Below are 26,505 nucleotides of genomic sequence, written 5' to 3'. Positions count from 1 at the left end.
TGCAGAGGAGAAAGCAAGAGAGGTGTGCAATGACACATTCTGTGCCCACACCACAGTAGGAGATCGCCCCTTCTTGATGTTTTCTCCGGAGGACACATTCCATCAAGAGCATTCCCAATTAGGAGGGGGCTCATTGGCTTCATTAAACCTGGTCCTCCAGTCCTTTATCAGACTGTATGACACATTAATCCTGAAGGTGATGTCAAATACCTCAATACTAACTGAAATGAGAGAGCTGATGATCCTGTGCGATGATGGCCATACAAATATGAATTATAACGTTGCCCATGAGGTTATAAACAACATGGCAGATGGTAAGACGGTTGAGGTCTCCGAGTCAAACTCTGATCCACTGAAAGGTCAAAACAGCATCATACGCTCTGATCAGTCTATATCTCATTGTGACATACCTAGTTCAAGGAGTACAAAGTTCACAAAGTCAAAGAATATAAAGGGACGAACCAGCAAATGAAGAGCGACAACCTATGACCACTAACATTAGATGTGTGAATAAAAGAAGGAAAAAGAAGAAGAGAGTAGGGACCCACACACAAGATATGAAAAGCTTGTTTTGCCGAGTGAACGTTAACTGTGACACAGAGGAGGATGGGGAGAGTGCATGCCTGAGAATTGAAAGGACGTATAAAGTTGAGATACAAGGGAGATGTGAGGCTGGCATGATTAATACAAAGGCGATAAATGAGCATTTCAAGGTAATAAGGGTTGGAACAAAACTGTATAGAATTGACAAACTTGACCTAGATTGAAAACAAATAGAATTATCTATAAGTGAGGAGGTTCAAGGGCAGGACATACAGAGAAATCAGGTTCCTGATGTTGACTCATGTGTATTGTCGTTTGAGTCTATGTTTGAGTAACAGTGTGAGGTTCCTCTTAATCGTCCTAGGATTTTGAAGCTGCTATCCCTTGTACCAAAACTATGTGCCATTTCAAGTTCAGACTTAAATTGTGTGTATTTGTTTGACAAGTTATGACTGGGGAAATATGTTGTTCATTTTCATTCTCATCTTATCAAGTGTTTAGTGTTGTCTAGCCAGGAGGACATTTTGATGAGAGGTTTTGAAATGTATGTTCCAAGACCATTCTTGTCTGGCAATAATGATCATCAAGACGCATACAGCTATGCATCTAAAAAGAAAGATAATATAAAATGCACGATTGAAAATGACCTGGCTGGCCTCGCAACTCACAACATCAGTTGGGAACAGGTTGGTATTTGGAAATAGAGGAAAGTAGTGTGTTAAGTTGAATTCACTGGGGCACAACAGCTTCTTGAAAAGTGAGGTTAGAATTGAGTTGATCTGCCATGACATGGTGCTGATTCAGGAAACCTGGTTAGAGGTGGTGCCAGCACTGGATGGATTCACACTGCAGGTAAAAATTACAAAAAGAGGTCATAAGAGAAGGCCCTTTGGTGGCCTTTTAACAGCAGTAAAGAACTGTCAAGACAGATCTTCCCTGACAACCAAAACTGTCTCTGAGGCGTTGCTTGTAACTGGTATTTTTGATCATTGTGGTAATGCAGTATTCAAAACATTAGGGATAGATATATATTGTAATCCTGTTAGAGAGCAGATCGATGATGTGATCAATGAGTTGGAGTCCATATAGATTAAATGGTCTAAGCAAGGCTCTACTGCGATAATAAGAGTAGGAGATTTTAATTGCACATGTCCAAGCATAAAACTATCATTTGAGGAGCTAGATGATGTGAGGAATGGAGTGTGTGAATGAATAAATAAGAATGTGGGAAACATAATGAAAGTCAAATGGATTTGGGCAAGGAATTTGGCTTCATGACAGTTTACGTAGCTTAACACACACTTCAATACTCATTCACGCTCTCAACCAATGTGGTTTTGTATGTCTGCCTCTTCCACAATTTATTAAATTTTCTTAGCCAATGTGGACAAAATCGACATGTGTAAATCTCTAGATTACACACACTAAACCTAGGGATCATGCAATGTTAGCAACTAACACTCTCGATTCTGTACAAAACCTTTCATTGTAAAATATGCATTTACTAATCTCATCATTAACGGTGCCTATAACTGGTTAGTTCAGTTTAGTAAAAACTGGGGCAAAGTGAACAGTGAACTGGTTAAGTGGTGGCAGAACTTAAAACAAAGGAAAGAAACTTTCACTGTTGACCTATGGCGTTTTCTAAAACTCTTAATTTGTTTAGAAAAAGAGTAAAAACAGTACCGAAAGAGAATCAACAAACGTTTGCATAGAACAAAAGGAAACTTTCAATAAAATAGTGAATATAAGGAAACAAGTAATGTGAAGGGACGTTAGGAAGGTTAAAAAGATATCACTATTGAGCTTGAAGTAAATAAGTGAATAATACACTCCTTGAGGCATAATCATAAATGCTGTTTAAAAGAACTACAGAGTTCAGGCATGCATGAAAGGGAACCAGGAAATTCTGGTGGATATAATAAATAAAGATTCTAGAAGCATCTTGTGGAAATTAAACAGAGAGGACCAGATGCAATGTACATCACAGTCTTTCTGTGTCTCAGAAAGAGATTGGTTGGAACATCTCTCAAGGGGTTTCGATACTAGTGCAGTCAACCCTCAAACTGATAAACTACTGCAGTGGTTTACAGAACGTTGGAACTTTAGGTTCGAAAAGGAGGATATCAAGATGATTATTGATAAATCTAAAAGGTCTCTCTCATGTGGCCCTGACGGTATTTCTATCTGTCTGCTTAAAAATAATATAGTTATATGGACGGTGTGAAGAATCCTATGGATTTCTCACTGAAACCCTGCCTATAGTCTCCTCCCAAGTTTCCAGGGAAAGGCAGATGCTTCCTGATCCTGACTTTGGGGGTGGTAAACTGTGATAGGATCACCTGGGAGGAGACAGGACCCAGGGTGATGAGGAGAACCTGTGGGATGAGACACTGTATTTGTCCTCTGAAAGAAAGTGCATTGCTGGATTTACAAAACAGGTAATGACATATTCCCATTATAATGTCCCTGAACCACATATAAGATCTGTAACCCAGGGTACACGTCATGTTAAAACTGAGCACGCCCTATTAACAGAGAAATATTCCAAAGTATCTCAAGACAAACACCCTCCTTACTCCCAAAGGTATGAAGGAAAAAGATATAGAAAAAATGCCTTAAAACGAATGTCTTCTTCTATAACAACTAAGTCTAAAAGTCCATCCTTTAAAAGATTTTAAGGGAAGTAAATCTACACATAAAATCAACTCAGAATTTAACAGAAAAAACTTTACTAATGGGGACTACAAGTCCCATAATCCTATGAGTACTGAGATAAGGAAAAGGGCTGAAGAGGCATGCTATCGCAGTAGTCAGGCAATTAAGGAGAATTGTGAAGCTGTTAAGTTATTTATACTGGAGTTAAGTAAAACAATCTTGGTGAACAACTAAGTCACAATTTTATCTACAAGCCTCAGGAACTTCAATGGGGTCATCAGTAACCCCACCCTATGCCAACTTATTTATGTTTCACCTAGAGAGTACATCAATATTGTCCAACCTAAGATCGCACAATAACATCATTACTTGGAAGAGATACATAGACAACGTTTTTGTTGTTTGGAGGGGCAGTAGAAGAGATCTGAACATCATTTTTGATTTATATTAACTCAGTTCATGAGAGAATTACATTTACAATGGAGGTGGGTATCCCCAAATTACACTTTCTAGACATAGAGCTAGAAATTAAAGGCACTGGAATAACAACAAACATTTATCACAAAAAGACGGATTTGAATAATTCATTGCACTATCCAGAGCCACCACCCACAGCATTTAAAGAACAATTTACCGCATAGCCAATTTCTTCGCTTGAGAAGAGTTATATCATCAGAGGACACACTTAAGGAGGAAAATGAAAAATTGGATATGAAATACACAGAAAGGGGTTACCCGTAGGAAATAATTGAGAACGTCAGAGCCAAGACTCTACATTAAGCAAAAACAGATCTCTTACTAACCAAAACAAAATCGAACGCGATTCCATTTTTATATGCTTTGAGATATTCTGGACAAAGTCATCAGGTGACTAGGCTTATTAAGAAAAACTGTCGCCTTATACAATTAGATCCACAAATTAAGGCAATTATTTCAAAAACCCCCGATCATTGCTTACAAGAGGGGATGGAATTTGAAAGATCAACTAATTAAAGCAGAAAGACCACCAAAGGAAGAACAACTGACCTTGAGTAAGAAAAAAACAGGGACTTATCCCCGTTTAAACTGTTGCAATTGCAATAATGTCATGACGGGAGGATATATCAGACATCCAAAGAAAGGGAACAAAATCAAATTAAAAGATTTTGCAACTTGCAACACTAAATCTGTCATTTATGGACTCAGCTTGCTTTGTAGAACTTTTTATGTGGGCCAAACCATAAGAAAAGCTAAAGAAAGGTGGAACAAACATAAAAGCAGTATAAGGACTAACAATATAAGATCACCAGTCGCCAGGCATCTCAATGGAAGATGACACACTATTGCGCAATTGAAAGTGGTCATTCTAGAGATCGTTAAGAAAGCATATTGAGGAGGTGACCATGCAAGACGCATGGACCAAAGAGAACTGTACTGGATAGAAACATTAAACAGCCTGTCCCTGGATGGTATGAATGAAGAGTTCAATTTGGGTTCCTTCCTGTAAATCTATAGAAAGTTATGAAAGTCTAGATTTACTACCTGTTTGTGAGCAATGAGAATTATATTTGACTTGTATGCATTGATCGATATGAACAGTAACAGGATGGAAGGAACAGCTTATACTGATCAGGGTTATTTAGACAGAATATTATGCAGAAGCAGACATCATGGAGTGTGACTCTTGGTCTGAACGCTGTGATGGATATGAAGATAATTAGGAAGGAGATATAATAGCTGAACAGAAACTGCCTATTAGAAATTGGTTAAAAATCTTCAATTGATAAAAGACACAAGCATATAAGTACAGAGTTATCATGATTATTCGTCACGATTCATGCCCCTGACCCCCTCAAGCATAAGAGCCCCCTGGCAACAGTGGGACTACAGCCCTTAAAAGTGGCCCAAAGGGCCTTTAGACACCGTAATAAGAACACTTGGAGTCAGTCCAAGCCTGGCGCCAGGCTCATTATCAGGAATAGGTCAAGTATTCAGTCATGGGTCTAAACCCAACATGGATGCCTGTAACACAGCTCATTTCCTAGAACTGAACTATGCAGACCAGTGTTTTGGGTGTGGTCGGGCTCTCTGGTGAGGCTGGCTATATAAGCCACGGCCAAGCTGGAACACACACTTTGCGTTATTCTGCACTCCTGCAGCGTAACTCTCACCGTGTCCAGCTCTTGCTTACATACTTATCTCCGGCCCAATCGTGAAGCCATCGACCTGGATGCCATCACCAACCTGGAAGAACAAGAAAAGCATTATTAACAACATTAACAACACTTACCTGGGTAAGCAGCAGATCCAAAACCCATTCCGTGCTTCACTCGCCTGCTACTCCGGATCCTCACCTCAAACTGCAAAGGTGGAAGAAACAAGGACATCATTATTAAACAAGAAACTAGGTCCAGCGGAATGCCCGCACTCACAACGTGCCCCTGCACAGAGAAGCAGGACGGAGAGCTCTACGCATAAAAACCGAAGGTGAGAAATAACCCCAGGGGAAGGGGATTCGGGATGAAAGAGGATTCAATTCAACACTACAGCTAACCCAGCCTAGTCTGGGATACTGAATGGAAACCCTTATTGATATATCTTTATGTCCAGTTCATGAGTTCTGGATGACTACCCCTATATAACACCCCTCTCTTGGAATCCCCCTGACCCCACTGAGCCAAGAAGTAGTTCTGTTTTGCAAGTTTAAAAGGTTTATTTGAGAATTTAAACAATATATATATATATCACACTTTATAATAAATTAATAATTGAATCTCACACTTAATCTGAGCAGTAATCAATAATGGATAGTCTGGCACTAGCACACTTCTTTATAATCAATGATGAGTGGTTATAGGATGGATAAGATAGCAACAATACTTTTATGGTTTCAAATGGATGCAAGGTGGAATGAAAATGCAGTACAGAAAAAAACTTGATAGGATTTCAGCAAAAGACAATGTAATCACTTTCTTGGACAATTTGACCCCCCTCCCCCCTCAATGCAATGTAAGGAGATGAATAGAATGGGACTCAGTTCTTAGGAATGCAATCAAATAGAATTCAGTTCAATTCCCCCCAGCAGCTTATACAACAGATAGGAGTTTTGAAACACAGACCCAAGTGCTTTGAATATGGTGACAATGCAGTGAGAAATATGCTGAAAATGCTTTTAATTCCCTTCAGGAGGTTCAGGGTGAGTGGTATCTAGTTAATATTAGTCCAGACTCACTCTAGCAATGATTCAGGGATGGTTCTTAAGAGGCAAACGAAATTTAGTCAGGAAAGAGATGACTGCTGATGGTTACACGTGGCTGGATTTTTAACCAAATCGCAAATCGCGGTAAAATTCGCGAGTGCGAGAATCGTGATTACGGAGAAGGTATAAGGAGTAGGATGTCGGTTCCAGGTTTGTTGAAAAGCTGAGATTCTAAGCTTTCGTAGGAAAGCTAAACCAAGTTCCTAGCCCAAAGGGTTCCAGAGATACGGACGATTAAATAAAGGTAGTTTTTCGGATTTGAAATTTTAAAAGTTCAAAGCGACAGGTTACAGCTTGCAGATAGAAAATGACAGGTGACAGCTTTGCAAATGACAGGTGACAGTTAGGAGGCAGTTCTGGTTAGATTAAAATAGATTGAATTATATTATTTTAACTAAGAGATTGGTTCTGCACAGTTCTGCTAGGTACTCACAATATATTTAGAAATAGGCCTCGCCACGGATCTGGTCAGGTTTTGGACTGGACTCTGGTCTGGTCTCGGCACTTCACAGTGATCTGGGTCAGCTCTCTGGTTCTGCTAACAGCGGTCCGGGACAGCTCTGCTCTGCTGGTCTAGCCTCTCTGGATTCTGGATACTGCTCTGCTTTCTAGGTACTGCTACAGGTTCTGGAGATTGATGGATTTGAAGTCTGGATCTCTGGATGTGAAGTGTTCGATCAGCATGCTCCGCAGCAAATGGAATTGAATGTCCTCTCTAGCTTCTAGTGGCTCTTTTTATGTCTTTTGAAAGTGGGTGTGTGTGCAGCATCACTAGCCAGCCCCTCTCTCAACTGCCCATTGGTCAAGCTTTCCTTTCTCTCTTGATTGGGGAAAAGAAGTGGAGTGTCAGAGCGATGTCATTATATGGCCTGTAGAAAGGACACTCCCCTGTCAAATTGCACACAAATCTATATTTGATCAAAAAGACATATTTCATAGATACACAGTGGTTTGAAATTACCTGCACCCATCACATATCACATGAGGTATACCCTGTTCAAACTCTGCTCTTCCTGGGGGCTTGCATTCAGAAATGGCAACCTTGTTGCTTTTTAGTGGGTTTTGCAACATCAGATTTTTCTCCAGATTTATACACATGTACACGGCCTGTCCATACATACTCCAGTAAATTACCATGTCTCTAGCTTAAACACAGAGTCTGTAGTATACATAAAGAGCAGGGTTTTGCCCCAGAACATCACACAAATTGGAGTTTGGGCTTGAATCGAAGGTACATTTTTTAAATGAAGGCTCTCAAAGTTATACATTCCTGTCATTTGATTACAAAGAGTTATCAGTGTTTCTGTAAAATATATATTTTGCTTTCAATTCAGTTCTCAGAGTGTTGGAGTCCGCCTCCAAGACTTGGGTGGGTCAGTGATCACATGTGTCTTCTGGCAGGCAGGCCTTTGTTGACAGGAAACAGTCAAAATCAACATATTCTATTCAAGTGCAATAGCCTATTGTGTGGTCTCCAGGAGGTTGAGGTCAGCAGACCAGGGGGTCATTTTGCATTTGGTTATTATGACCATGTGATATCCTGGGCTGTGGTGTGAATCTCTTGAGGTGAGAGGGTTTCCCAGGCTTCTGGCCTCTGGGAACAGCAGGTGGCTAATTTTTAATTTTAATTAAAATGCAGCCTTTGAAGTCAGCTGAGTCAAATCCCTTTGTCAGCAACTGCACTTAGTTCTCCTGTCAGAGTTTAGACCGCTAGGGCCGCCTTGAGGAGATTTTGTTGGTACTGCATCCATTTTTGGGATCTTTCTTGGATTAATGCATTCCAAACAGGAATGGTTCTTACATGGTAGTAAATAATCCTTGCTTAACATTGTTTTGATGGGGCTCCTTACAGTAAAATGGTTATGTGGAACCCCACAAAAGGGTTGAATCTTTAAAGTGGTCCGGTGAGCCACGATTTCAGCAACTTTTTGACATCAGTAACAGTGGATTTTGTTAACAAAGATCTTTCTTTACACTGGTGGGTGGCAAGTGAGGTAACCATTTTGGTGTGCGCACAAACTGCGTGGTTCTCCTGGATTCTGGCGCACTTGTGGGCTTTTTGGCCATCTTGGATTTTCTAAGCCCACAGCACCAAATGTTGCAGCATGATAGCTCAAACGTGGGTCAGGACACCCAACAAATCCCCCCACGTGACTGCCCTTTGAATTTGAGTCGATGGGGAGTCGGATGCACAAGGGTTTTGACCCACGCACTGGTCTGTCCACATAATCTTCTTCTAATTCCGCAAATGGCACAGTTCAGCATCTTTTCCTCCATCCGGTACTGATCGATCGGTTCTCCTCGCCGGTCCTGATGGGAATATTGGGCGGTACCCTGGGCCCCTCGCGTCTCTGCTCCCGGTCTCCGGATTGTCCGCACTGGCCAGTCTCAAGGTTTTCTTTCTCCTAGGACGACAAAGGAAGAGCGGCAATACCTATTCATAGACATTTTTCCACCACCATTGATATAGTGGAGTGGCATATAAATTTATAGTCAAACATATGAACATGCACATTTCTTTTTGCATTCAAAAACGAAAACACCCACATTGAGAAACTCAGAATTTGATAGGCGATATGTAGGATATTTTAAGTTAGAACTGAATTAATCTGAGACAGTACCCTCTAGGATTCCAGAGGATTCCTCCAGTTGTTGCAGAGTGTGCCTGGGATGGCAACACTTTAGCTGATTTATATGTACCCACTTGTCTTCCCCCTCCGCCAAACCGCCTTTGGGGATGCGGATCTTGTAGGCCACAGGGGAGATCTTGTCTATAATCTCAAAGGGTCCCTTTCATGTAGGCAAACATTTTCGCTGTTTGGCCTGGTTCCTTTGGAAATTGTATAGATAGACCCGGTCCCCCACCTGATATTCCTTCCTGGAAGTTTTCAGGTCATAGGGGTCTTCATACTCTCAGCTGATCTTTCTAGATTCCGCTGAGCATAGGCAAAAGCATGTTGAAGGTGTTTCCTTAAATTCTCCACATACTCATGAGTTGTGGAGGCATTTATTAGTGTCTGCTCTTGGGTCCTGTAGAGCAAATGCTGCGGAAGCACCATCTTGCGTCCAGTCATCAACTCAAATGGTGACATTTTGGTTGCAGATGAAGGGGTAGATCTGATGGTCATTAGGACCAGAGGTAATCGGATATCCCAACTTGGCCCAGAATCTGCCACAAACTTTTTTAAGATGCTCACAACTGTCCGGTTGTAGCGTTCTACTGCTCCAGAAGAAGCTGGCCTGTAAGCAATGTGTAGCTTTCTCTTGACCCCCAGTATCTCCCACATCTTTGTCATCACTTCACTGGTGAAGTGACTACCCCTGTCTGACTCAATCCTTTGAGGTAGACCAAAACGGGAAAAGATGTGGTTAATCATCAGGGCAGCTGCTGTGTCTGCCTTGCAGTTTGGGGCTGGGAGACATTCCACCCACTTGGTAAACAAGCATGTAACGGTCAACATGTACTTGTTTCCTCTAGACGAGCGAATCACAGGGCCTACAAAGTCGATTTGCAAATCTGACCATGGCAGTGTCATCCCCCTCTTTTGGAGGGGTGCATGGTGTGTGAGGGATGATGGCTGAAATTGTGCACACACAAGACACCCCTTCAAGTATTGGTCGAGGTCCTGCCCCATGTGTGGCCAGTATGCAACCTCTCTTAAGATTTCCAGTGTTGTGTGAAACCCCCTATGACCGGCGGTGGCCGCATCATGGGCGTGACTTAACATCAGGCTTCGGAATGAGGTAGGAACCACCCACTGATCATGGCCAGCTTTGGATTTCCTTACCAGCAAACCGTCTTGGATTCGGAACATTTTTGGACATTTCATCAACACTCTTAGGTCCTCTTTCCCAATGTAATCGGTATCCGTCAGGGGAAAGTTCTCAGGGTCCTCAATGTGTTGGTAAAACTTACCAATAATTGGATCCCCCTTCTGAGCTGTAATCAAATCAGCATCAGGGGTCTCCTTGCTCCATTGGGCAGTTGAAAGATCATTGTGAGCATTTGTATGGGACCTAGTGATAGCAGTGACCTGGATTTCCCCCAACAGGGACTCAATCTCAATTAGATCCCCTTGGATGGCCCCGGTTTTGGCCAGCTGATCAGCTAAGTCATTTCCAGTTTTGTCTGGTCCCTCTATTTTGGAATGACCCTTGATCTTCTTCCAATAGATGGTCATCCCCTTCGAGGTGACCAGATCATCAATGTTTTGGATCAACTTCCCATGTTTCAAGGGTTTGTTGTTAGCACATAACATGCCTCTGGTTTTCCAATTAACCAGGTGCTCCACGAACCCGTTCCGTACATAATCCGAATCTGTGATTATGACCAGTTCGTGGAGTTGATGCTGGACAGCAGTGAGGATGGCCTGATGCACAGCCATCAATTCTGCCACCTGACTACTTCGGGGACCAATTTTGTATCCAGCGGAGGGTTCTGGGGACTCATTCACCCATGCATTCCCTACGCCGGCCACCAGTTCTTTCTCCCCGTTGTTGTCAACATGGTAAGAGCATCCATCCACATAGACAGTGGGTATTCCCTCACACTTGTCCTCTTCAAAGACTTTGTGTGGGGAATTAAGGTATGCCTCTGTGTTGTCCTTGATTTTTAGACTTTCGTCCTCGAGACAGTTTTCTCTGGCACAGTCATGCAAGTCAGCCAGACCTTGCGCGAGGGGACTCTTCTTGTTTTGGCCATATCTGACCTCCACAGGAAAGCCTTGCATTGACAGAATCCAGGAAGTAATTCGGGCATTACTCACATTTCCGGCCCAGATTCTGTCACTTTGGAGATATTGCAGAGGCTGGTGTGGGGTCTCCACTATGATGTGTTCCCCCTGGATAAACGGGCGGTAATTCTTCAATGCCCACACCGTTGCCAGGAGTGCCTTCTCACAATCGTTGAATTTTTCCTCCACAGAGGATAAAGTTTTGCTCGCATAGGAGATTACTTTATTGACCTTGTCATGCTTTTGGTATAATACTGCCGTCAAGCACCTATTAGAGAACCCTGTCTCCAGGAAGAACTCCTTGTTTCTGGCAGGGTAAGCTAGGCAAGGCGCTTGTGAGAGGCTTCTTTTGAGTTGTCTTACTGCCTCGGATTGTTCTGGACCCCATTCCCACTTGACCCGATCCTTCAGGAGATGAATCAGGGGTCTGGTGATCTCTGCGTAGCCCTCAATGAACTTTCTGCTGTAATTAGTCAGTCCAAGGAGGCTCCTTAGTTCCCGCAGAGTTGTGGGGTCTTTCAGTTTCTGAAGTGCTTCCACTTTCTTTTCCTGGGGACAGAGACCCTGAGGAGTAATCTCATGCCCCAAGAAATTAACACAGGTTCTACACCACTGTGCTTTCTGAAAGGAAAGTTTTGCTCCGGCGGCCCTCAACTGGGTCAGAACATAACGGATCTCCGCTATGTGTTCCTCCACAGATGAACTTTTGATGAGGACATCATCTACATAAGCCAGGTTACCCCTTGCACCATGGTCGGGCATGGCCTTGTGTAGGATAATGTTGAATTAATTGCCGGAGTTCAGGTATCCGAAGGGAGTCCGGGTCCATGTGTACTGCTGGCCCCCAAAGGTAAAAGCCAGCTTGTATTGGTCCTCCCTACAGACAGGCACAGTCCAGTATCCATTGGTCAGGTCTATTGCAGTGAATACCTGTGACCCCTGGATCTGGGCCCAGCCCTTGGTCAATGTAGGGCAGAGGCCATCGGGAAGTATGGACCCGTTTGTTGAGCTCCCTAAGGTCAGCACAGAGTCTCCACTGGACTTTTGGCTTCAATATTCCCAGCACCGGATTATTGAAGGTGCTGTGGACTGGACGGATTATTCCCCGGGACTCAAGGTTCTTAATTATTTCAGTAAGGGACTCCATTGATGCGAGAGGCAAGCAATATTGCTTCACAATCAAAGGAGTCATGCCAGGGTCCGTGGGGATTGTTGTTGTGTGGATGTCAGTGTGACCACAGTCATATGAGTCTACCGCAAAGAGATCTTGGAAATCCAAGAAAACTTGTTTCAACTTTTGCTTTTGTTGCTTTTGTTCCAGAGTCACACAGGCATCAGCTAGGTTGACTCTCTCTTCCACCATCTGCCTGAAGCCTGGAAAGACTTCTGGTTTGGCTATCTCAGCGGCCTCCTCCAGCTGGGTGGAGAAGTCCCTGGTCAGAGTGCTGATTTGGACTGGAGGCCCCAGGTGGGAAAGGCAACCCTCATGGACCTGGAAAATCACCTCATCCCTCCTGAAGTCACAAGTCACATCTTCCTTACCATAAGGGCAGGAAGTGTACAACAGGAAGTTCCCCCCATGCCGGGTAAACATCCTGTCTGGTGTTGTATTGTCATCACTGTCACTGTCAAAACAGTCCTTGGGGATTGGTCCTAACAGTTCATTTCCTAAATCGATGGAAAAATGTCGGTCATCAACCGCCATTCCAATAATGGTGCCTGCGGCTAGAGTAATACTCTTTAAGTCGCTGTTATCCACCTCTATTAGAATGGTGTCATGTTCTATGTTAACTAATGGTGTTGGGTTTACCCCCAACCCTTGCTGTTGGAGAGAAGCGTTTAGATGTATATAAGCATCAGGGTTTTGCAAATATTGTCCTCTTTTAACTTCCACTTCCAGGGAGAAATGTCGGGTCCTTTCTGGGATGGTGACTTCCTCTTTGATCTGAATTTCAACTGCATAAGGTAGCAATTGAGCTGACCTAAATGCTTTTTCTGGATCATCAAAGCCCATGGGATTATCCGCTAATCGGGACCAAGCTTTGAAGTTTATTAGGTCCAAACTAATGGCAAAGCGATTGAGAATGTCACTGCCTAAGTAAAAGGCGGCAGTGACGTCTCGCACGACCCAACAATTATGGACTATGCTCTTGTTGCCAATGGAGATTTTGAGCATACACCTGCTTGGCAGGAGCTGTTTGGAATTAGGTGCTTCCAGGTCCATTTCCCATTTGTCTATCAGTTTGAATGTGGGAATGGCTGGATCTTTTGGGAGTTGGCGGAACATGGCTTCGCTGATGAAGCTCTTACCGTTGTTCACACACACTCGAGCGAGAACAGAGTCCTTCCCATCATTTAACTGAACAGGGATGAACAACTGCTCTCCAATTTGCTGAATATCAGCCAGGCTCTGAGCTGATTTTACCTCTTTCTGGACTATAGGAGTGACAGTTTCTGATTGTGGATTAGTAAAGAATTTCAGGGTGTTTCCTTCCAGTGTGGAATACCACCTTAAACTGGAAGGAAGATTGATTTTCAGAAATAGAGAGGACCCCCCCATCACCAGACTGTTGTCCTACTGCTATTACTGTCACATCTGGAATCTGGTTGTTCTGGAAGTGAAATTCTACTTGGTCAGATTTTTGTTCAACCATGTGGCAGGTGCTGTTTAAACTAACATGGTTGACACTTTGTTTTAATTTTATTGGTCGGCTAGTCTCGGTCCAGAGGACCTTGTTTACACAATCTATTAGGGGTGACAACCTTCTCAGGAGGTCATTCCCTAGTAAACAAGGGGTGCCCTCTGGAGTCACTACTATGACCGGGTGTCTCACCTTGTGTCGCCCAATTTTAATGTCCAAGTCTGCAGTCCCCTCAACGGGAATTTCCTTCCCGTCAAAGTTCTGCAGTTGTCCAGGAAGAGAGGTGAGAGGAATTTGGTAATTCCCTCGCCTTCCTGCATTCAGTTCATCAAAGGCCCTTCTAGACAGAAGGGTAGCTTGAGATCCCGTGTCCACCAGCGCTGAAATTGTACCCTGCTCCTGTACTTGTACCAGGGCATAGTATCTTCCCTCCTTCTCCTCAAGGGGGCACAGATAATGCACATTTTTGGACAACTGGTGGGATAACTTTCTGGTTTTGGACATTGCTAGCGAAGAGATTTGGGCAGAATTCTGTGGGGAACCTTGGGAATCTGAAAGAAAAAGTTGGCAACTGGAAATCAGAGCCATTGTGGGTTCCCCTGGTTCTGGTTCTGGGCCGCCCCACCCTTTTTGGAGGCAGTTATCAGGATGGGTTTGAACCAGGGGATTTTGTATTGTGGGTTCTGGGATGAGATGATGGGCAGCGGTAGCTCAGTCTCCATATCTCCCCAGTCTGAATTGACATCCCTTGGGACCCATTTTTCCTTGGGAGGAGTTCCCCCATCTCTGAAGGAAAAGATCCTTTTCCCAGGATCTTCTGAGGATCCCTCTCCCTCAAATTGGAAGACCTGTACCTCCTCCACAAAGTGGGTCTGTTTGGGTCCTTTATTTCTCCTACCCCCCCTCTGCTCCTTGGGAGGCAGGCTTTCAGGGGCAGGAGATTTTGTTTCCGGTTCCTGGTTTTCCAGGGGCTGTTTACAAGTTGGGAAGGAAGCTTCCTCCAAGGCTTTACACCCCCCTTCCCCTTGTGCCTCCTCCCTGGGAGCAGGTGTGTTATCGGGGTGCTGCCCCCGTCATTGTTCTGGAGTACCAGGTCCAGAGTTTGGGGCATTCTGCGGTGGCACGCTCATCTGAGGGTTCTGTTGAGCCCTCAGTATGTGACCCAGATCCCGTGCCATATTTTGGTCCTGGCGCTCTAACTGGGAAACCCGCTCAGGCTGATACGGGGCTCTATTTTCTCCCCTGGGCTGATCCCGGGAAGGGTAGCTATCCCTTCTCTGGTAGTACCCCTGGTTGAGAAGATTTTGGTACCCCTCCACCCTTGGCCTCCCCTCTCCCGGATTAGGTTGTCTGAGCTCAGGGAATTGGGGAAAGAAGGATGGATGATTTTGGGGCTGGAAATTGGGTGGATACCTGGGGAAAAAGTTCTGCCCAGGATTTGGAGAATTTCTGCCCTCCTGGGGGAAGTTAGGAGGGAAGTTCCCCGGTTCAGGTGCTTGGCTGGATCCCCCCCCTTGGGCTGGAGGAGTCCACACATAACCCAGGATTGGTCGGTTTCCCTTATAGCAGGCACTTACATAGTCAGGGGAGCGGGGGACCCCATTTGTGGGACTACCTCCTCGACTCCCTGTCTGTGACTGGCCCGAGGGATTTCTGGGCTGTGAATTATTAGGTGCAGGTAGGTTTTTAGGCCCCCCCATCTCCAAATCCAAAACGGGGATGACCTTTACCTCTGCCACCTTGGCAGCAGCGGGGGTGCTGTTGGTTTTGGGATTTTTCTGGGTATTGCTTTTATTTTCAATGGGCTTCTGCACCTCATAGATCCGGGTAGCCTGTTCAATGACCCAGTCTAAAGATCTTTTCTCATGAAAATCTCTCACGAGCTGGGTCATTATATATTTGGGCAAGGCATGGAAAAATGTATTGACAAATTCTCTGCTGTCTGTGCGCACCCTTTTGGTGGTCTGCGCAAAGGCACGTTTCAGTTCTTGCAGGAATTCTTGTGGGGCCTGATCCTCCCCACATTGCAAATTGTAGGCTGCCTTGCGAGCCTCTTGAGGATTTCTGTGAACAGAAAAATGTTTCAAGATGGCCGCCTTATAGGTGGACCATCTTAAATAATTTTGGTCCTCCAGCCCCGCAAAGAAACTGGAGTATTCTGGGGAGAATGTCCATTTGACGTACTGGATGCAGCTACGGCTGTCCTTCAAATGGAAAGTCTCCATCATTTACTTGGCGTTCTTATGATAAGGCGGGATAACACTCCTTATTGCCTTTATTTGCTTCAATGGGTCCTTAAGCAAGGCCCTTTTTGCCTTATTGGCCTTTTTGGTTCGGGTAACCCTGGTCCATTCATCCTCTGACTCAGAGGCACTGCTCCCAGAGGTTCCTGTCTGATCTTCCAGGTTTTCCCGGATTCTGCGAGCCTGGGAATGGCTGGCAGAATGTGGGGACCTGGTCTCCTGTGTCCTGCGCCGTTCAGAGGAGTCTTCAGATTCCTCCTTGCTGCCAGGATTTGATGGGTACCCCCCCACTGACCTAACTGGGCAGAGGTTTTCAGGATGCCCTTAATGGGCCTACTCTCCTGGGGTTCCCCACTAAATTGCACTGTGCTTGGGTGCCCATACCCGGATGCCCGCCCATCCATTCCTGGGAGGTACTGGCCTATGAGCCCCATGCTTCTGGCTGGATAGTAATCTGCCATCCCTGTGGCCCGGTGCTCATGTGCGCCAGGGGACAGGGGGGTGGCAGAATCCAGGGACTGAGAGAGATAAAGGCCTCTGGTACTAGGGCTCCTGAGGTTATGCTCTGGAGTTTCCCTTTCCCACCGCACCTGGTCTCTATCCGCCCCTGCTACCTGTTGCAATGCAAGAGCCTGCGCCTTCAGTTCCTCAGTTAAGGCCTTACTAGACTCTATCAGTCTCTCCTGCATCGCTTCCTGTTGTTGGAGCATATCGTTGTGCTGGCAGAGAGCCTCATTCTCTCTATGCGTTTCCTGATTGGTCCTGGAGCACTGGACCAGTCTTTGCTGCAGGAGGGTTACCTCCTGAGCAGTGTCCCTATTGGCCTGCTCCTGTCTTGCCAGAGCCTCCTCCACCCTCCTGGTGTGCTCTAGCAAGTCCTGGTGTTCTTTTTGGAGGTCACCCAGTCCCTGGTGGGCCAGGTGATTTTCTTCCATTTTTCTTCTTAAGTGGCAGACTTCCTGGCCTAAGGTGTCCCTTTCCTGACCAAGAGCTTGAATTTGTGACGCCAGGTCGTCCCTTTGCCTTTGGAAGGCACCAGCTTTCTGGCGCTCCTGATCAAACTCTGCCTGGGTATCCAGGTCTTTCAGGATCAGTTTATTGCTCTCCTCTTTCTCTCAGTCTAGTTGGATTTGCAGGGTGGCTACCTGCTCTGTGCATGCCCTGTTGAAATTGATCTGTTGCTCCAGCTTTTTCTGGCTCTGCAGTAGGGAGTCCAAACTGTCTTGGCGTTCCTTCTGCAAAGCCAGAATTCTGGTATCCTGGTCTGTCTTTTCCTGTTGCAGTATATCCATGTCCTCTTTTATTTTAATGATATACTGTCTACTATCATTTTCTGACTCCTGGCTCCCCTGCAGCCTCTGCTCAGAAGAGACCAGGTCAGATTGGACCTTCTCTAACGCCATCTGTCGCTTATTCGCCAGATCTTGGCTTTCAGTACATTTATCCTGCATGTCTCCCATATATAGGTACAGGTATGCCGTTATCCTAACCATCTTGTCTTGTTCATCCTTAGCTTTAGGAGCCATGTATAGTTCACTCAGGGCCACATGTAAGGGACCCTGACCTCTCCATGTATCTGACCCTGTTTCAGTGACCTGTTGCGTGATGGCCTGCAACCAGACCATGCGGTCCTGGTGAGTCCACTCACCTCTCACAAATAACTTATGTAAGAAGTGCTCTCTGGCTATTTTCATGTCTACTAAGGTCGTCATTCTAGAGATTGGTCTCTGTCCTGACTTACAGAAGTTTGTATTTTATTTTTGCAAAACAGACCTTTTCCTTAGAGCGTTCCTTTGAGGAGTGCTTTACAGCGTAACACAGCGTGGTGATCCGACCGGATATGTGTATCTGATCAGCTGGCATGCTGTATTAATCTGCACAAGTGATAGATCTAACCCAAACGACGGGCTCGAGCCCCCAATTTGTAAGAGGATTCAATTCAACACTACAGCTAAGTCAATGCCTAGTCTGGGATACTGAATGGAAACCCTTATTGATATATCTTTATGTCCAGTTCATGAGTTCTGGTCACTACCCCTATATAACACCCCTCTCTTGGAATCCCCCTGACCCCACTGAGCCAAGAAGCAGTTCTGTTTTAATAATGGATAGTCTGGCACTAGCACACTTCTTTATAATCAATGATGAGTGGTTATAGGATGGATAAGATAGCAACAATACCTTTATGGTTTCAAATGGATGAAAGGTGGAATGAAAATGCAGTACAGAAAAAAAACTTGATAGGATTTCAGCAAAAGACAATGTAATCACTTTCTTGGACAAATCACCCCCCCCTTAATGCAATGTAAGGAGATGAATAGAATGGGACTCAGTTCTTAGGAATGCAATCAAATAGAATTCAGTTCAATTCCCCCACAGCAGCTTATACAACAGATAGGAGTTTTGAAACACAGACCCAAGTGCTTTGAATATGGTGACAATGCAGTGAGAAATATGCTGAAAATGCTTTTAATTCCCTTCAGGAGGTTCAGGGTGAGTGGTATCTAGTTAATATTAGTCCAGACTCACTCTAGCAATGATTCAGGGATGGTTCTTAAGAGGCAAACGAAATTTAGTCAGGAAAGAGATGACTGCTGATGGTTACACGTGGCTGGATTTTTAACCAAATCGCAAATCGCAGTAAAATTCGTGAGTGCGAGAATCGTGATTACGGAGAAAGTATAGGAAGTCGGTTCTAGGCTTGTTGCAAAGCTGAGATTCTAAGCTTTCAGAGGAAAGTTAAACCAAGTTCCTAGCCCAAACGGTTCCATAGATACGGACAATTAAATAAATGTAGTTTTTCAAACTTTAAATTTTGAAAGTTCAAAGAGACAGGTTACAGCTTGCAGATAGAAAATGACAGGTGACAGCTTTGCAAATGTCAGGTGACAGTTAGGAGGCAGTTCTGGTTAGATTAAAATAGATTGAATTATATTATTTTAACTAAGAGATTGGTTCTGCACAGTTCTGCTAGGTACTCACAATATATTTAGAAATAGGCCTCGCCACGGATCTGGTCAGGTTTTGGACTGGACTCCGGTCTGGTCTCGGCACTTCACAGTGATCTGGGTCAGCTCTCTGGTTCTGCTAACAGCGGTCTGGGTCAGCTCTGCTCTGCTGGTCTAGCCTCTCTGGATTCTGGATACTGCTCTGCTTTCTAGGTACTGCTACAGGTTCTGGAGATTGATGGATTTGAAGTCTGGATCTCTGGATGTGAAGTCGGCGATCAGCATGCTCCACAGCAAATGGAATTGAATGTCCTCTCTAGCTTCTAGTGGCTCTTTTTATGTCTTTTGAAAGTGGGTGTGTGTGCAGCATCACTAGCCAGCCCCTCTCTCAACTGCCCATTGGTCAAGCTTTCCTTTCTCTCTTGATTGGGGAAAAGAAGTGGAGTGTCAGAGCGATGTCATTATATGGCCTGTAGAACGGACACTCCCCTGTCAAATTGCACACAAATCTATATTTGATCAAAAAGACATATTTCATAGATACACAGTGGTTTGAAATTACATGCACCCATCACATATCACATGAGGTATACCCTGTTCAAACTCTGCTCTTCCTGGGGGCTTGCATTCAGAAATGGCAACCTTTGGTGCTTTTTAGTGGGTTTTGCAACATCGGATTTTTCTCCAGATTTATACACATGTACACGGCCTGACCATACATACTCCAGTAAATTACCATGTCTCTAGCTTAAACACAGAATCTGTAGTATACATAAATAGCAGGGTTTTGCCCCAGAACATCACACAAATTGGAGTTTGGGCTTGAATCGAAGATACATATTTTAAATGAAGGCTCTCAAAGTTATACATTCCTGTCATTTGATTACAAAGAGTTATCAGTGTTTCTGTAAAATATATATTTTGCTTTCAATTCAGTTCTCAGAGTGTTGGAGTCCGCCTCCAAGACTTGGGTGGGTCAGTGATCACATGTGTCTTCTGGCAGGCAGGCCTTTGTTGACAGGAAACAGTCAAAATCAACATATTCTATTCAAGTGCAATAGCCTATTGTGTGGTCTCCAGGAGGTTGAGGTCAGCAGACCAGGTGGTCACTTTGCATTTGGTTATTATGACCATGTGATATCCTGGGCTGTGGTGTGAATCTCTTGAGGTGAGAGGGAACAGCAGGTGGCTAATTTTTAATTAAAATGCAGCCTTTGAAGTCAGCTGAGTCAAATCCCTTTGTCAGCAACTGCACTTAGTTCTCCTGTCAGAGTTTAGACCGCTGGCGCCGCCTTGAGGATTTTGTTGGTACTGCATCCATTTTTGGGATCTTTCTTGAATTAATGCATTCCAAACAGGAATGGTTCTTACATGGTAGTAAATAATCCTTGCTTAACATTGTTTTGATGGGGTTCCTTACAGTAAAATGGTTATGTGGAACCCCACAAAAGGGTTGAATCTTTAAAGTGGTCCGGTGAGCCACGATTTCAGCAACTTTTTGACATCAGTAACAGTGGATTTTGTTAACAAAGATCTTTCTTTACATTGGTGGGTGGCAAGTGAGGTAACCATTTTGGTGTGCGCACAAACTGCGTGGTTCTCCTGGATTCTGGCGCACTTGTGGGCTTTTTGGCCATCTTGGATTTTCTAAGCCCACAGCACCAAATGTTGCAGCATGATAGCTCAAACGTGGGTCAGGACACCCAACAGGGATCAGAGGGGGGTGGGAGTCTCACCCACCACAGACCCAAACCTAATTACTACATTCTCCTGTCATAGGCGCTACCCCCGCCAGGCACATAACGAGGCAGAGGAAGCCCAAGATAGCGGACAGCCGCCAATCCAGCATCGTGTCTGTGGCGCCCCTGTTGATACCAGGTGAGCGTAACAGTATTTTACAATGTACTATATGAACGAAAAGCTAGAATCCACTATTGGAATGCGGGCACTTAGAATGTGAGCATGTTGGATATAATAAACACATGGATGATGGATCATCTTAACTGATAGCCACAAGTAGTAGAATACATTGACATTGTAGTATAAACCGTAACAGGTTTGTAAAAAATATATGAGGAATGAACATATTACCCCATGCCACACGCAGTTAAGATCTTTAAAGCACACATACGATTTGGACGAACACCTAGGATTGAACTTCAGTGGAGGAATTGAAGTACACTGGTTAACATCTAGATGGTGGACCAAATGAATTCATAATTATTTTAATCAAATGTAGTTATATTGATATAGTGAATTAAAATGTCATGGATTGTGTAAAGAAACAATGGCAACCATCAATAGATTCTGAATCCATAGAATAAACCGAAATACTTGTGTTGAAAACGATGTTGGAGGGAACATATTACTGTATTCCATGATAGGTAAGATGACGCAGTCTCATGAAAAGGTGAGATGATTTTAAATCTGGGGTTTCTGTTGTGCCGGGTATACACCAACCATGACAACATGCATAAAATTACAATATTCTGCAATGGATGAGAACGTTTAAGGAAGAACCGTGGGGTACTCACTAACATAACACTGACAGACAGTCTTTTTATTACACTCAGAGGCTGATTTTGATCTAAGGTATTATGGTTATGAACGGTAAATATGAATAGGAACGATGGGCTGAAGCCGCTAGAGAGCAAGAGAATAGAAAGTAAATAAACATACAACGTAATCACGCTGGTACGTGATTTAGTGGATAAATAAAAAGCAGCCATTTTGGAAATATTTTTGTTGCTGCTGATGCTAACGAAGAACGTGTGTCAGTGTTTTGCCAGATGCGCCTATTATAAGCGACCTTGGGCTTGTTTTTGTCCAAAGTCGCTTATAATATTTGAAGGTCGCTTGTCGCGGGTTTTGTCCGCTTGTTTGAGCAAATGTACGCGTGTAATTGGACTTGTTTGCATGGCAGCCAAACCCATTACATGTCGCAGCTCCACATGGTGTCCTGCACTGGGCTGCTGGGCCAGCAAGCTATTCTGTGTTGCAAAGGGGTCGGCTTGCTTACAGTCACTTGCAACAAACGCCTGTTTCCAGGCACAAAGATTCAAGGAGAGAAAAACACACTGGGCCTCATTACGACTCAGGCGGTAAGGGGTTTACGGCGGCGTAAACAGCGCCGACCCTTACCGCCTGATTCCGAGGTCCCTTAGCGCCATGGAGGTTTTAACACCTGCTTTTAGCAGGTGTTAAAATCCATGGCGCTAAGGGACCTTGATGTTAATTACGCCACCGTAATTTACGGTGGCGTAATTAACGCCTTCCCCACTCCCATTATGCCCTATGGGGCAAAAATGGGAATGGGGAAGGGTAAATGGGGATTGGGGACTTACCGCCCCGCCAACCTCGGAATGGGGCGGTAAGTCCGCCAACCACCATGGCGTAAACGTAGTTTACGCCATGGTGGTAAAGGTACGACCCAGGCGGTAACTTACCGCCTGGGTCGTAATGAGGCCCACTGTGTGCTGGAGAACGCTCCTGCTCTGACCCCTGGGTCATTTTTAGAGTGAGAGAGGAAAGGGTGGGTGAAAATAAACGTTTACAGTATTCTTTCTAAAATCAAGAGCACTAGGAAAGCCACATGTCATCGCTACCTTGCCATGTGGTGAAGCAACATGTTGACAACAAGCTTAAAGGCAAGACAACAAGGTGTTTTATGTAGGTACACAAACAGACAAAGCCCCGAATAGAGTCGAATGTGAAACGGGTTCAGTAATAACCCCCCTGGAACAGCGTATTGTCCTTTATGGCCTGCAATTACACCTTTTTCTTCCTCGAAGGCTGCTCTCTCCTTTAACACATGCTTAGGCATTTGGCACTGATGGGGCATTCACATCTGAAAGGCCTCAGTGCCCCATCAATGCCAAATGCCTGAAAATATGCAGAACAGAAAGCCTCTTATGAAAGGAAGCCATGAAAAAGGATTGTTCTGCATTTTTCACAATAGCAAGCAAGAGGTTTGTGACAACCATTTCTACAGAGTAGTGGAAAAAGAAAATTTCGTTCTGACATGCATTACTCATAGTTCCAGTTTTCCATTAATTCAGCAAAAAATAAAGCTGAACCAAAAATCTTTTGATTGAGCATTTATTTTCTCGGAATTGATATATTACAAGGTTGCTTTAAGCTTTGGTAGATTGCAAATACAATTATCAAAGCGCTCTCTTACCAGCCCATGCGTGAGAGAGCCATCCAGTTCAAGATTCTGCTATTTGACGTTTTTCCCCAACTTGTAATTTAGCAAAACATATTCCCATATAAGTCCCAGAATTCCAATCACAAACAGGACGTGATGGCTTTTTCGCAAATGGTAATGGAAAACTTTAGGGCTCTACTCTGTATGGCAATACTAATTTGGGCCTTGAAATACAAAATTTCATTATTTTTTTTACAAAGTGCAGCATGGCATGTATGTGTTCTAATGTACAGCGGGTTAACATTCCAGCTTCACTGTTTAAACTGTGTGATCCTGGGCAAATAAACCCTTCTAGTAAACAGCACTGGCCTGAGCAGAGGCAACATTAATTTCCTCCCCTTTTTCTGCCAGTCACCAATGAGTTTTGCAGAGTACTGCCGCAGCAGGGAATGGGTCAATCTCTTTGCTATGCCATGTTATGCTATGTCTTCTAGCGCATACAGTCTACCACTGTCACTGTTTCTTGGAATGTCAGGATCTGCAGGAGGCGTGGTATGGTGCTAATTTAGGAGCAGGCAAGATTGCTTTGTAGCACTGTTTTATGACTGCAGATATGAGAAGATGGGGCTCTCTGTGGTGTGTAAATTGTATTCATTTAGTGAGTTGTCTGGAGCAGTAGACAATTTGCGCTCAAGGATGGAGCCATACACACTGCATTAGCGAGGTAAGCCTTGAACTGGAAAGTTTTTTTTTGCAATCATTTTAGGACTCTAGAGGAAATAATCAATCCAATGAACAAACCCTAATGGGGGATTTCGATCATTCCCACCGACCAACATAGCTCCTGAAGACAGTGGACCATATATCATGCGCAAATGACAGGTAACTTTTTTCCATATGAACAGACTTTAAAAGAAAAGGGGAGATACAATGGGTAAGAGCATACCATGGCATTTACTTCAAAATATAGAAGAAATGGTATTTTGGTAGTATAGCTAGTAGATATTTTTCTTCATCCGATCTAACAGAAGAGATCTATAATATATCCAAGAAAGGTGCTCACTGAAGGATTTTAATCCACACATTTCCTTGGTCTATCAAAAAATGGTGCATTCCATGCAATCGTGTACCGGTACACTTAACTCTCACTATGCTGATTACTAATTATAATCAAATGCATTTAGATGCCCCGATTAGCTTGATTTTAAAGGTTTTTTATGATTAGATATAACCTCCTACATTTTTACGTTTTTAGCCAATGGACCTCCCCTAATTAAGGAGATTGTGGATGGTATACAAGATAGCAAAGGAAACTAGGAAAACTACAATATCCAGCTTGAAATTAATCATGAATCAAGAACATCATCCAGGTGGTGCTAACATAAAACCAACAGACAGTTGGTGCACTCATGCATAGCCCTGTTAAAGTTGCGAGAATCATCAACATGTGCATACTACGTAACATTCCACTGCATCCAGATAAGGACTATTTGCCCGTTGTTCTGATGAGGAAAACATTGCAGTTGCCATCTGGCCAACTCAGGGCATATGTTGGGAGGGGAGAGAAGGGCCATAGTCCACCAGGACCTAATGCTCAACTATTTTTGATTCAACACATATGCACCTCTCACAGTACTGTGACCATTCACTGAATGCAAATACATCATTTCAATTAGATCAACACTAGATACATGACTGGACTGAACAGTGATGTATTCCATATGTACACACCCTCATGCCCAACACCATCTCGCTCCCCACACCATCATCCTCAGCACATTCCCCTTCCCCACAGCCTCATCCCGAAACACCATCCCCCTCCCACACCGTCATCCCCAACACCATGCTCCTCCCCACACCATCATCCCCAAAACCATCCCGCTCCCCACACCCGTGGTCTCCCGTCTGTTCTATGAAGGTGTCCACTACCTCCTCCTCTTGACCCCTTTTCTTGTGGGTGCAAGACGTATGCGGTACTGGGAGCACCTTGGTGGCATGCTTACCACTGATCCCTCACTACGGGTGGCCAAAACAGAACTAGCAGGCTCACTACCAGTGTGGTGCTGCATTGTCATGTTGATGGCCTTGGCCTTTGTCTCATGTCAGGCCGAGATTTACTCAGCCAGCTCCCTCACCCTCTGGCTCTTTAGGGTGTTACTGGCACTGGATTCTTTAGCATGCCAGGAGGGACATTCCAGGAAAGTGGCCATCCAGCTAGAGGCACCCAGCCCCACATCACACATCATCTGGGAGTGTCCCAGTTACTCCCCAGCTATCTGATGCATTGCTTCCTGCCGCTGCTCGATCCGGATGCCTGGCCTGCTTGCTCCCCATCATGGGAATCTGTGTCCTCAGGACGGTCATAAGAGAGGGTGTGGCGAGATGACAAAGGGCATAGGGAGAAATGCATGGGTGATATGCTGGGCAGGAAGGAGGAATCAAGGGGCATATGCCCATGGGTGGATTGGTCCTCTGACTCCCCAGCAGTGGCGGGAGGTGGCTCAGTGGTGGGAGGCCCAGCAGCCTCTATCATGGCTGGAGTTGGTGGCACAATTATGGCCATTGTGCCGGCTCCCCCAGAAGTGGCAGAAGCAGTGCCCTTAGATAGGGTTGTTTTGGGTGTCCTGTGGGCACTCACATTTGTGGGTACAGCATGTCCTCTGGCTGTGTTCCCAATTGCTGGGGCAGATATGCTGAGGTACTGGCACCTTCCATGGGGTACTGGGTGTCTTGTGCAAGTTAGGAGACATGAAAGCATGTGTCTATACCTTGATGGGCTTTAGTAACGTGTCCTGTCATATAGTGTTCTCTGTACTATAGTGTCACATGGTGCTAGGGCCCCGTGGGTGCATACTTCATGTGGCAGACAGTATGGAGGTTTACTGCCTTGATGGCTGTGTGTGCAAATGTACAGTCTGGAAGGTAAACTTGGCTTAGACTGTGGTGTCTTGTGCTACACTGTCATACAGGATCACGTATGCCCATTTAGGGCAGGCCCAATGTTGCTTGCAAATCCTGTTGTACTGTCAGCTGTGAGGTGCCCTGAAAGCTATGATGGTGTGAATGTGACATTGAGTGGGACACAATCTTCAAGCAGGCCTTGCACCTAATGGTCTGTGGCACTAGTTGTTAGTTTGAGACACACATCTAGTGGGTTTCATTGATTGACATATGTTGCGTGTATTGCAGGAATCTGGCTGATGTGCCTGCACATGGGTGCTAGGAATGCTGGCAAGGGGTAGTGGTGATGTGACATGCAAATGGATGACTGTCTTTGATACTTGCTGTCCCATGATAATTGTATGTGTTCTACATCCTGGCCTCGTCATCCAACTTGGTGAGTTTTTCAGTGT

Source organism: Ambystoma mexicanum, chromosome 8, assembly GCF_040938575.1.
Source record: "Ambystoma mexicanum isolate Mex_15411 chromosome 8, UKY_AmexF1_1, whole genome shotgun sequence".
NCBI lineage: Eukaryota > Metazoa > Chordata > Amphibia > Caudata > Ambystomatidae > Ambystoma > Ambystoma mexicanum.
Note: the sequence above shows the minus strand (reverse complement) of the source record.